The sequence below is a fragment of the Cyanistes caeruleus genome, chromosome 9, assembly GCF_971803275.1.
Source record: "Cyanistes caeruleus chromosome 9, bCyaCae1.hap1.1, whole genome shotgun sequence".
In the NCBI taxonomy this organism is placed as follows: Eukaryota; Metazoa; Chordata; class Aves; order Passeriformes; family Paridae; genus Cyanistes; species Cyanistes caeruleus.
Window position 1 is genome coordinate 10,406,792 of NC_141709.1, and position 13,407 is coordinate 10,420,198.

The 13,407-nt window shown below is 38.3% G+C and overlaps 1 protein-coding gene across 1 annotated transcript in view; it reads left to right on the top strand.

Moving 5' to 3' along the window:
- Positions 1–13,407, top strand: part of LOC147651573 (uncharacterized) — a 98,867-nt gene that overhangs the window by 74,766 nt on the left and 10,694 nt on the right. The window lies entirely within an intron of this gene.

A 13,407-nucleotide genomic window follows, 5' to 3' on the forward strand; every position in this document is an offset into this window, starting at 1 on the left:
ACCCTTTTCTTGTCACTAATCTCCAATACTTGTGGGCCATGAGTAAGTAAAAAAAAAAAGAATCCATGCCTCAGAGACGCCCTTAAATTGTTTTCTGGAGCAACATGGAACCAGGAAAGAAACAGTGTTTCTGCCACTCATTTCTTCTCAGGAGCAGTTACAATATTATCTAGTAAACAGTTTTCCCATGGAACTCATATACCAAAGTATTAAACTTAATTTGGAGTTCCAAAAGGTATTCCTACTTCTAAGAATAAAGCTTTTCTTTTATTAAAAAGTCTCTTTTATTAAAATTCATTTTTTTGTTTTAAAAATAAAATATGGCTCTACATAGAGGAGAATGCTCCAGAACAGATTAGGTGCTCAGAGTTCTGTAAAGTGTAGATTGAATTCAGCACAGCTATGACACTTTTCCCTGACAACCATATGAGGGAGATCTCTTAAATTGTATTTATGTAAGGTTAACTCATGAACTCAGATATGAGTCTGTAAAAGACAGAACACGGTTCATAGTATCAGATTCACACACTACTTCTACTGGGAACAAAATTTTACAAAGGCATCTTTTATCTCTAAATGAATAATGAACTCAAAACCCCGTTATATTTGGTAAAGCAGTGCTTCCTAGGTTATGATGCTGCTCTGAATACAATTGGGGCTATGGTCTCAATTCCCACATCATTTTCATGCTGGGATCAGTCAGAGGTATTTCCAGTATTACAGCAGGAACTTCAGAAACAGTGGGGTTTTCCTAGTCACAATGCTTTCCTGTAACTTTCTGGTTTTATTCTTGGGCTTTTTAAAAAATGCTTTCCTTTTCTTCACATTTAATGTAGCTGTCAATATCCCTGATCTGAAGTCAAGCCTCAGGCAGTCTTGTGACACTAAAGAAATTTGCTTCAAGAACACACATGCATGAAAAGTTAATATTGGGACAAGACTCAGGATGAAAGGCTGGAGTGGCTGAAACACACAAGCAGATTTTGCAGGCTTAGAGATTAGTTTTGAATAAGAATAGTTGTCTTCATTGGCTTTCTGTATTCCCTCTTTGCCTTCTGTTATTTCATCCTGAACCTGATGCTGGTATTTGGTCTTGTGATTTTGGTAGGATTTTGGTAGAAGAATCCGGTAGAAGAATTTAAGATAAAAAGTGCAATAAGGTATTTCTTTTCTCTCACCCTTTTCAGCTGAAGATCAGTCTGAACATGAGCTGAAAGTAGCTCACAATTTCCATTAATATTATTAAGAACTAAGGACAGCAAAACCAGCATCACCTATTTGCCCTCAATGGTTTCACATGTGTCTGGGCTCTCCCAGCAGCACATTTGGAATCTAAAAAAACTGAAAGAGGTGCCTGATGATGAATTCCCTTGGTGTTACCTTGATAGGAAACCCTATGCAAAAAGTAGATGTAGAGTAATATTTAATGTGTTTAGAATTTTTCCATTATGTAGGCTCTTTGAACTTTCAATTCAAGCTTCTCCTGTAGTTTTATAATAAAATCCTATAATATAATTTAGGATTCAGGGGACTAGATTCAAGCTTTATTAGGATTAATATTTGTGGCAAGTAAAAATACTACTTTATTAGATCTAATCAGATTTTCTAAACATTTAGTAGCATCTCTAAGCATATTTTCCAGGAAGAGAAGCTGCCTTTTTCTTTCCCAACGTGATTTTAACTTATCTATATTGTGATATTAGTCTTTAAGCATGAAGATACAAATGAATGCTAACCAGGCAACACTGGATCAGACTGATCAATTCTGATCAATACTGACCAGCCTGAATCATGTCTAATTTATTGGCATTGCCTGTCTAGAACAGTGTCTTTCTATGATGCATCAGTGGAAAAGGGAAGAGCTACAGACACATTTATCTGCTCATTTTTTCTTTTCCATGGTTCCATACACCACCCTTCTCACTAAATTGGGGAGACACAGATGTGCAGGATGGACTTTGTTTGATGGATAAGGAATCAAATATCTGGGTGGTCACTTCCAAAAAGTAGCAGTCAACAGCCAACATCCAAATGGAAATCAGCAATGAGTGGTGTCCCTCGGGGATCCATACTGGGATAGAAACTGAGATGTAGCAGAAATGGGCCCTTTTTCAGTCTTTCCATGATGCTAAGAGTTTGATTTCAAATAGATGATTCCTCCAAATATACAGCTTTTTGCTTCAGCAGAGTTAGAAAGTCACATTTGAATTTGCACTTTCAAGTGAAATAGTAGAAGAGCTCTCTTATTTTCAGAGAAACATCAAAATAAGGCCTGGATAAAGAACATTTAAGACAGATGCAGACACAGTAGACATTCCATATAATGAATTTCCAGACACAGCTGTAACTTCCTGTTTCTTTCCCAGGTTTGACATGGTTAAAGATGCTTTCATAAAGCTTATCAAACTACCATATTTTTATATGTGCCAGGATTCAATCTCAAGCAAATACTGGCAACAAATGCAAGCAATACTCACTACATTATCTCTGTGCAGGTAACTTCAGAAACCAATTACATGATGAAAACCATAAAAATGAGAACCTAAGACCAGGTAACAAACTTATTTCCTGAAATACTGAAAAATGGATACATAAATATTTTTTTAAAAAGTCAACAAACCTAAAAAAACTCTTTTGAACTTCTAAGAAAAATATTTGGAGTGCTATGAAGAGGGAATCCTAGCTGTATCTTCATACCTTCACAGCCAAAGAAATAAACAAATTTTAATTTACTAGCATTATCCCAGAGGTAAAAACAAATTCTAAAATAGGTATTTTGGATTTATTTACATGATACTATTGTATGACCCAAACTATTAGGAATTACTATGATATATATTAATGTTATATTAATTTATTAAGTCATAAAATTATTAGTTATAATTACAATTAATAATATTGTGTTTGTTTATTCTAATTTATTAATAATATATGAATATGTTAAATATTAATATTTTATGTTATATTAGGATTTTTTTATTATATAGGAATATTGGACGGAGTGAGATATCCACTGTAAATGGTGTCATGGAGTTACTTTACCTTTAAGGGAGTTGGAGTTGCTGGGAACTGCCTGGAGTCTTTTCTCCTGACCAATTATCGGTCATTGCTGGGAATTGACAGCAGTTTAGGCCATTGAAAAGTGGGATCAGCTTGTGAACCCTACCTTAAAGTGTAAAAGCAGAGCTCTCTGGGTTCTCTTTGTTTCCTGGCTGTGGAGGGTGGCGGAGCTCCAGGCCTCCCGTCCCTGCCCAGGCCATGCGGCCGGGCGGGGATGGGGCCGGGCCTGCCCCGTCTCCCGGCCGGGAGATGGCGGGGCCTGGGGAAGGTTTTCCCCGGGCCGGGCCGATCTCTGGCTCGGCTGCAGGTTTTGCTGTAGCTGAATTCACTGGAAACTGCCCAGTGAAGAGAGAGAGAGGCCCTGGACTTGCAGCGGGCTGGAGCAGCGACCACACTCTCCAGAGCAGCCATGAGGAACTTTCCATCGCAGACGGCTCCAGCTCCTGTTCGGCAGAGATCACCGAACCATCTACAAAAGCCTGGGCAAGATTTTAACTCTTTCATTACCCAGATGAGACTTGCGGATTAATCTTTTTATCCAGAGAGAGAGAGAGAGAGTGATCGACATGAAAAGAGACTTTATAAACTACCAGTGACAGGAAAGAAAAGAAGCTTCAGAAGAGGTAGAGAATTAAGAAGATGCTTTAATTAAGCTGAAATATCTTTCTGTTAAAACTATGGAGATGGACAATGAAGTCCTGAAAAGAACTCCTTTAATTCATGATATAGGATCTAGAGAGGAATAGTGTTCAAAGTGTAAATTTGAGTAAAGAGTAATTATAGTATAGTGAAGTACTGGGAGATTAAAAGCCTTGAGAGGCCATGAGAAAACTGTTGAGAGATTTGAAGCCTTGAGAGGCCATGAGAAAACTGTTGAGAGATTTGAAGCCCTGAGAGGCCATGAGAAAACTGTTTTCTGGTGAAGCTCACAGAAACAGATGAAGAAGACTTTTTTTTTCTTTTTTTGCCTTTGAATAACTTATCCTTAAAAATGCTATCTCTAGACGCATGGCCCATACACACTTCAGAGTGATGTGAGAATGGGAGGAGTGAACTCTAATAATAGCATCTCTGGACAGCTAACATTAGGGCAATAGAAAACTATAACAAAAATAGTTTTCTTGTGAGAAACTCCATAAATTAACAGGAAGAAACTTCTGTTTCTCTATAAAGATTGGTAAAAAGACTAGCAAGAATTGGGACTGTTTTAACCATCAGAGTTCCAGAGTTTTTGTCTCTGTTGTCATGTGAACAAGAGAATAGTGGGTAGATAGGGGATGGAAAGGTTTTTCTGGAAGTTTATTCTGGTGTTCTTATTATTGTAGTTTGTCAATAAACTTTCTTTTTTTTTCCCCTTTTAAGTTGTATGCCTGTTTTGCTCTTATTCTAATCCATATCTCACAGCAAGAAGTAAGTAATTTTCTTAGTTAGTGGTTTAAAACCACGACAAATGGTCTGAGATCTTGAGGGGTTTTTAATAATTATATTTTAAGCATCTCTTTGTTAATACATATCTATAGAATCAGCTTTTGTTAATCTGACAGTCTAGTTAACCTAGAAATACATTTTGTTTCCCAGGAGAGGGAAAATCATAGTCTCTTTTATAAACATTAATTACATTCAGAAAGCAGCCTAAATCTGTTTACAACTCTGTGGGTGCTTGGGTATTTCAGCATATTTATTTATAATGTTGTGGTTGATCATAGATATTATCCATAGGTTCTACCAAGCTATGTCCACATTGTGTTTACATTATGTTCTCACTTGGTGACAGGCACCAAAAAATAAAATGCTTAAGATGTCTGGGCTTGTAATTTAATCTAAGATACCTTATCTCTCAAGAGACTTTCTCACCTGATTTAACATGTTAGGTATGCTTTGTCTGAGGTTTTGATGAAATTTTTGGACACTTCACCAACTCTTAATGTTTAGGTCAGTTGTTTTCACGTTGATTTTTTGTACTGCAATTATCTCATGACTGTCACTACAATTAAATGTGAAATGTGGCTAGAAGAGGTTATGGATTTTGAAATCATATTTAGCTTACTTCTGAGAATTTTCATTTTCAAAAGCAGGACTATACCCATTTTATCTTCATGGGAAGATATGTAACGGTATTTATTCATGAGAAGATAATACGAAAAACATTAGGTTTCAAGAAAAAAATTTGGATATTAATTAAGGAAATCATATCAAAACCTTGAGGTATTCAGGAGGACTGGACAGGTACTCTTGGTCATAAAAGACTGGATGTGAATAAGAATGAATTTATAAAAGGTTTCTTTTCTGGTAAGAGCAAAACTCAGGAGGAAGGTCCAAAAGCTGGTGATGGTTTTGAGACAGGATCTCCTAATTTCTCTGCCTCATTGTGAAGTTTGCATGGAATCTGAGCACCATGGTCTAGAACTGAATATCAGAAACTACTGAGTTCATTTTAAAGGAAGACACAAGTTGCTCTTTTCTTGCCTGGAGAATGCACCTTTCATAAAGAACAAAGTTTTGAAGGAATTGGATAGATGTGCTTAGTTAGCCTTATTTTACTATAAATGCTTTTGGTTACCTTGACTATTACCTGCTGATTCTCTCTAGTTTTATATCACAGAGTATTATTCTTTAGATAATTTTTTCTGATAAATTTTTCTACTAATGATGATTTTTACCATCACTAGCAAAAATTTTCTTCCGCAGGCCACAAAGAGTCTCGGGACTTGTCTGGGTTTGAGACAGCTCATGCTTGCTGTATCAATCACCTGGTGTTCAAATATCTACTGCCTTGAAACTTCTTTTAGCATAAGCTCTGTGAGTATCATAAGTGATAAAGACCTGACAGACCCAGGGAGTTTTTGCTAACGAGCAAAGCTTCTTACATCAGTCAAATCTAGCAGAGGCTATTGTGCCACTTGCAAGTTTTAAATAGGATCTAATGAGAATGAGGAAAATTGTGTCATAGAAAGGTGAAAAAATTCACTGAAGTGTACTCAAGATTAAGAGACCACCAGAACTTCATACTGCTCTCAGTAAAGGCTGAGGATTCTGATGATTCAACACAATTTCCTCTATCTTACTCTGCTTGAGAAAGAATGAAATTTGATCTTAGGCACTGAACATAACACCAAGCTCAGCTGTAGATACTAGGAGGCTTTACTTCCTATATATAAGGCTTTGAGTGCAATATAGATTGAGTTTAAAACAGAAAAGTAAACCTAGAAGGAAGGGGGAAAAATGGAAAAAGTACTTCAAACAATAATTTTTCTCAGTTGTTTCTGTTAGTGCTCAGCATTGAAAAAATGTTCATTCTTAAATATTTTTAGCAGAACACGGCCACACTTGAACAGCTGAGTCAATGCAAAGCTACTCTTCCCTTTTTATTGAGAGAGAACAGGTCCCTTCTGGATCATCCTTTGTGACCAAGAGAATAAAACCCACTATGGTAACATTATCACCAAAGACAAGACCTTCTTTCCAGAATGTGTTAGCCTTTACTTTAATCTCATGCTTTGAAAAGGTATTGACTAAAGCCATGTGGGAATTCTTCTTGTCCCACGCCAAGAACTTTTGCTCACTTCTGATCTGCTTGATGTAATCCCAAATTGTAATGGTGGCATTGGGAAATCAGATGAGCAATGTAGGCTGGATAACCCTCATTGACAATCATTGTTAACAGATTCTTCTTCCCCCAAGACAGCTCACTTCCACAGGCTGCAGGTTCAACAGAAAACTATTTCCTGCATTGTTCACAAAAAAAAAAGTCACTGCTCCGCTCTGCTGTCTTCCATTGTGGAAGTTATGCCTGCTCATGGCAGGAGGCTTGGTCCAGAGGATCTTTAAGGATTAAGCCAAACCATTCTCCAATTATATTAAAGTCTACTCATTAGAATGGAGAAATACTACTTTCCCATAATGTAAGCAAACTCCCTCTGCTTCCAGAAATTCTATAACTTTGATTAAAGTTCTTTGGTTCTAAATGATGTAACTGCCATGAGCAAATACTAATATAGAAATTGAGGAAAATGTGAACTCCAATGCTAAATCAACTTCCTTTCTTGGTTACCATGGCAATATAATCTTCCTATGGGGGAAATTGTCTCATGTTATGTCTATATAATTGCAGGAGTCCTCTTCAATACCAAAGCACACGCTGTCTCAGTTTTCTGTAACATACAGGGAAGGTAAAGAATATTTTCTGAACCAAAGTGTATCTGATTGTCTGGTTGTTTGGAAAGAGCTCCATGTAAGGATTAGGGATTCAGCAGTTCTGGATAAACCATGCACTCAGATGAAGCATTGATTTCAGCAGGATTCAGGGTTTCCTAATTTTCTAAGCAATGCAAGCTCTGATTATTAAAAAACAAACCAACAAGTAGAATGTTGAGGAGCAGAAGTGTCCTCATCCTGCATTTGCCTGGTGCACAGAGTTCAGATGTACAACACAAGCTGATTTGTGGTTTGAAGCAAGAAGCAAAAATGTCTGTTGGATATTGAGGTTTCTGAAAGATACTGTTCAAAGACTCTGAGGAGTCATCAATCTGCACTGATGTAGCGTGGAGCACCTGAGTGTAAGGGACAAACTCAGGACAACTTCTATCCTTGCCAGATTTGTTTGCTCAGCAAATAAATAGTTTCAACTCATGGTATCTTCTACCTCCAGGCACAACTGATCTAGCAATAGATGTCAACTCATATGTGAGAAACCCCTGACATTCATTTAGTCCAATTTTTCTTTGTTTCCCCTTTCCTACTTCCTCTCTTCTATTTCCTTTCCTTCTCTTAAAGTGTATTATTCAGGCTAAGGCTCACCTATTCTTACTCACTGGTAATGTCTCTAGCACATCCTGAGGCACTTCATAAAGATCAAGTCATCACAATTACATCATTATTGATATGATACATTTCCAGTCTAATTCCAGCCTCACTAGAGTGCAAATGATCATGTTTTTGCATCTGTCCATGACAGCAGTCTGCTATTTACCTCAGTAATCCTGGTTTTATTTAGTTTTATTTACTTCATTTTTTTACTAAAGGATGTTTTATTACTTCTAAGTATTAAATTACTCAGGAACAGATTTTTCCCTATGTGAGCTATAGCAGCAGTGATTTATTGTGCTTGACAAGCAGAAACAAATTATCCTGGTTTTACCTTTTAACCTGCAAGATGTTGCAGAAATATGCCTAAATGTCAAGTCATTTTGGTCGAATGTGAATGGAGTCCCCTGGAATAATTTCAGCACCTTAACACTCAGACAAAAATTATTCAGAGGATATCTCTGGATTATATTTTATTTCTTCTATTTGACAGGCAGTATGAAATTCTTCAATGATAACTTAGCTTACACTACTTCTACAGGGGCATAGCTGGCATGCTCTGTTACTGTTTTACACTTAAGCAAGAAATACTAATTTTTTTTCTGGATTCATGATAGTAAGTTGTCCTGCTTCCAGCCCAGACCAGTGGAAGGGGGCATGCCCAGGATATAATTTTATTCTATTCCTCCTTAGGTAGTTGCCAGGGCAGGGGAAAAGGAGAAGGGTGTTGAAGTGTGGTGGCTGGAGGGAAGCTGTCCACAGTTGTTTTTCATTTGTCCCAGGCCTGGTGAGCATTTTGCATGTAATTCACCCTCTTTTTGGACACCTCTGTTGTTAATTTTGTTGCTTTTACCACTTATTTTCTTCTCTCATTGCTCTTTCCAGTAAATTGTTCTCAACTGGTGATTTTCACCTTTTGTGTCTCCAGTTCTCAACTCCATCCCCAGAAACGGGGAGAGGAAGGTGGGGAGCAAGCAAAGCAGCATCTGGTTTGGGAGAGTCTCACTGGGGGACTCACTGAACTGGGGAGCACAACAGAAATACAGCAAAGGACAATACTCTGTTGTCTATTTCTTTTAAAACTTATTAATATTGTTTTTACAGTGTCTGCTTAACATGATCAGATAAAGGCAATGGAAAAAATATTCAGTCTGAACTAGTTCCAACAGAAGGCATCTACTTCACAATGCTGTATATCTTTTTTGAGAAAGAGCTAGACCTGTCTCCATCTAGACCTATGGACATCCATCTCCAATAGATCTGAGGCCAAACAGTGCCAAACATCTGAACTGATGATTCCTTAGAGCATATGTGGCCACATATGTACACACACAGCCATGTCAGAGCTTCATAAATCACCTGGCCACATAACCAGTAAAATTTGTGTTGCTCTTTGTTTAATGAGGAATTTTCCAGGGATCCAAATTCCACTCAGTTTTACCTACTGACCCAAAGAAATGTTTCCAGATGCATATGCAGATGTGTGAACAAGAACATAAAAGAAATGTGAAGTTCCCAAGGATGTGATCCATTTTGAATATTGAATCAGAAATTCATGCCCTCAAATTTTGACAGGGAATGTATTTGCTGAGGTTCTTAATGTGTAGGTAGGTTGTTAAGTGCCAGGTCTTAAATAATGACTGAAGAAACTTAAAATTCACAGATATTTGGAATTATAGGCTGTAGTTTCCTTTTGAGTGTAATGCTTTATAGAAATAGTGTTACTAAAGCATAGCTGATCCACTGCAGGAATTTCAGAAACTGAGGACGCTGATTTTAAAGCTATTTTCCCACCAGTCTTGTTAAGACTGTAAATTGGACACCCACATGGGATTTTTTTCTTCCTTTCTTTCTTTGCATAAGATTAGGATCAGAATAAATAAGAACTGGAAATCCCAGAAGAAACTACAAATCTTATGAGAATTTTATCCAACATTTTGAGTCTCAAACCATCACAAATAGTTCAGATAAACATTCAGACGCTACTTTGTCCTAGCTTCCAATGTATCTTTTCAAATTCTTTTATAAAGATATGCTGAAAAATATTTTGCCATTCTAGACACTTGTTTAATGTTATATTCTTAAAATATATAAGATAAAATCTTGCTTCATGTTATCCTCTTTCTAACTAGTTGAGTTCCCAAATATCTGTACAAATGTGAACTTCCACTCTGAATCATCTTCATACTCTCTGAGCATAGTGAGAATAATCCTCCACAACAGTTCTGTGTGAATAAGCAGAGGTTATTTTTGCTTGCAAGTTGACTACAATTGTCTGGATGTGAAGAAGAAAACATTAATATCATGGATTTATTTGTGTTATCCTGTAAATGTCAACAAATTCTGCCTGCAAATATACCTTTATGACTACTTCTAGTCAATAGACTTTAGGGAAATAAAAAAGATGTACTTGGGAACAAACACCTGTAATTCGTTTCACAAAAAAAAATAAAAAAATAAAAAAATAAAATTAGCTAATTAGCTATCTTTTTCTATCAATTTATTTGCTTTGTCCCTTCCACATGTCCACAGGGAATGGATACTTACCAGAGACTCTATTACCAAAAGGCGTATCACAAACACTAAAAGTAAGTCTGAAGGACTTTCCTTCTCCTCTTTGGTGCTTTTCTCAATAGTCACATCCTACAGTATCCCTAACCTACAAAGGACTGGCTCTTTTGAATGGCAAATACCACTCCTGGAAGGAACAAATCAGGTCCAAACTGTGTAGGTCTGGGAAGACAAAGCATGGAAATTTAATGAAGGTATTCATTCTAAATATGTAACATGACCTCAAGGGAATTTATCACATAATGCAAGATGCAAGGTTTCAGTAAGAAGGTGCCTGAATTCCTAGCTTTAATGCCAGGGAAATGGGTTTATAAGAGAGGAGATATTGTCACCTTTTAAGTTGGTCATATATCTATTCAAGAAATAAAGGGACTTGGCATAATTTCTAGTTTACAAAATTTTATTTCTTAGTTTATTGATTTGTGCTATTTTGAGAAAAATAATCTATTTTTTCCTCTCCATTTGGGTCTACTACCATTAAAGTGATATATTAAATCTCACATGTAAGAATTTAAAAGGGTATATTGAATCCAAAACTATGTCATAATTCCTTCTGCAGCAAATGGGTAAATAAAGGTGAACATATTCTAGTCTCTCTAGAAAAAAATCTTGTACTTAGTAAATATTCTTCCAGAATAATTCTCTTTAGAAAGCTTTTTTGAGTTTTGTAAACCTTTTCATTAGATGACAAAGTTTCCTTTCAGAATATAAAAAACATTGATGATGCTGTGGTGATTTCTCTCTCCACTCCAAAGCAGCAGTTCAGTAATTCTTTTGTTACCAGCCAAGGTGTAGCAGAAGATGAACACAAAGCAAAGGGGAATCAGGTCTTTTCCAGGATGCAGAAGAATCTTAAGTGGAGAATAAAGCTTAGAGGAAGCTGTCACAAAGAATGATTTCATTTCAATACCACAGCCCTTTCACTAGTCCAATATGCAAGAAAGAAGATAAACCAGGGAGCCTGATAATCATTCCTAGTCTCTAGCTCTCTGCTGATTCCTCTGAGGCAGGACTCATCAGCAGACAGCGATTGCACCCTCTGGTGCCTCCTCTGCACTGTGTGAGCAGTGCACAGCAGCTCTGGGAGGGAAGCTTCACTGCAGAGAGCTTGTGCTTTTTGGCTTTTCACCTTTACGAAATGGTGCTTTGGGTCCTTGAACTGAAACACGCAGGACACTCCTCAGCTGAGGAAGAAGCAGCTGCTAAATCTCTTTTTGTGCCCAGCAGGTGAGGAATTACCACGGAATAATTGACGCCACAGATCTTTCAGCTGTAGCTTGCTGTTCCTCTGCAGACTTCTCCCGTGGTAAGATGACTACGGTGACGTTCTGGCAGGCGGTGATCGCTCAGGTGTGAATTCCCAGGCAAGTGATCCCTCAGGTGTGAATTCCCAGCGGGCGATGCCGGGGGCCAATTCCAGCGGCGATCCCTCGGGCTCACGGTGAAGTCCCACGAGCAGCAGCAGCAGCAGCAGCAGCAGGGCCGGAGGCGCTCCAAGCGCTCTGCGGTACAAGGGGGACACCGGGCGGTCGCTGCCGGCACACACCGGGTTCTGCCCGCTCCTTGCATTTCCTGTCCCGTGATGAAAGGATGGGAAAAATCTCTGATCTTCCACGGACAATGGAAGGCACCGCTCCTTTGGAGAAGGAAAAGTACTTAATGCAGAATTACTATTTAAGCCTTGTAGCACACTTGCACACTTGCTGTAGCACAATTTTTAGAAACAATTCCATTTTACAGCCACATAAACAGAGCAGGTATTGGAGGTGTGTTCAAAGTCCTGCAACGTTTCTGTGAAATTATTAGGAACAGATCCTAATTTCAGCTACAGTTGACTTACTCCTCCTCTAAGTTATACCCTGTTGAATTGTCAGGGATGGAATAGTCTCCACTGCTGGTGATGCAGTGTAGCAAAGAACCATCTCCTGATCACACTGCCTTTGCAGTCTACAAATGGGAATGCACAACATGAGAAGCAAGAAGGTCTGTGCTGAAATCCATGTGTAGGGAAGGACAGCAGCAGTGTGCCAGTGCTTGCTTTTTCAGGAGAGTGCAAAGGGTGCAATGGCAAAGGCAGTTGCCTGTGCCTTGGGACTCAGTATTGCTGCAGCACTGGGGAGTGAGTGCCAGCTGTGAATTCTGAGTGCTGGGCTTTCATCCTTGGCATGAGAACTGCTCCTTATTTTTTTTTACCCTGTATTCATTCAAAATGGCTTCTGTCAACATTTGTCTATATATTGACTTTTATTTGCAGGAGCACTTGAGAGTCTGGCTGTGATGAGGACCCTAAATTTTAGGAGAGCAAACTTTCAGTTCTTTAAGGAAGTAGTGGATAGGATGCCCTGGAAACTGTCCTCAGGGATAATGGAGCTGAACAGAGCTGGCACCTATTTGAAGACATTCTTCTTAGAGAATAAGTACAGCCAAAACCTGTTGATAGCTGCCCTTAGACTTGGGAAACAAAAGCTAAGCCATGACCACAATATAGGTATTTTACACTAATTATTTTTGGCTATCTTGTCACAAGAGTGCTTTAGCCTTCTCCAGAATTTATGATTTGTCTTAATGCATTGATCTTGGTTTACATAGACAACAGCAGGAAGTATTTACTAACATGAAAACATCTTCTGTATGTTAGACCAGCAACTAGTCTCAGGCTGGGCACTTCTGATATCTGAGCCACTTATTGTGAAATGCTTGCATGGCAGTGGTATTTCCATTTGCTCTATTTTCCTGAGTAGCTGAAAGATTGGTGTCCCTTTCTCCAGCTAAAAGAGCCATAGCCAAGGAATGAGGAGCTTTCTTCAGCCAAAGGGTTAATCACATTGCTCTTGCAGGGTGTCTGGGTAAGTGTGGAAATTGTGAAGAGTTTCACTTCAACGTGCATGCCAGGCATGATTCACCTGAGTTTGCCAGGTCTCCTGGCAACTCCACAGAATGTTTTCCTTGGCACAGCTCCGACACAGTCAGGAC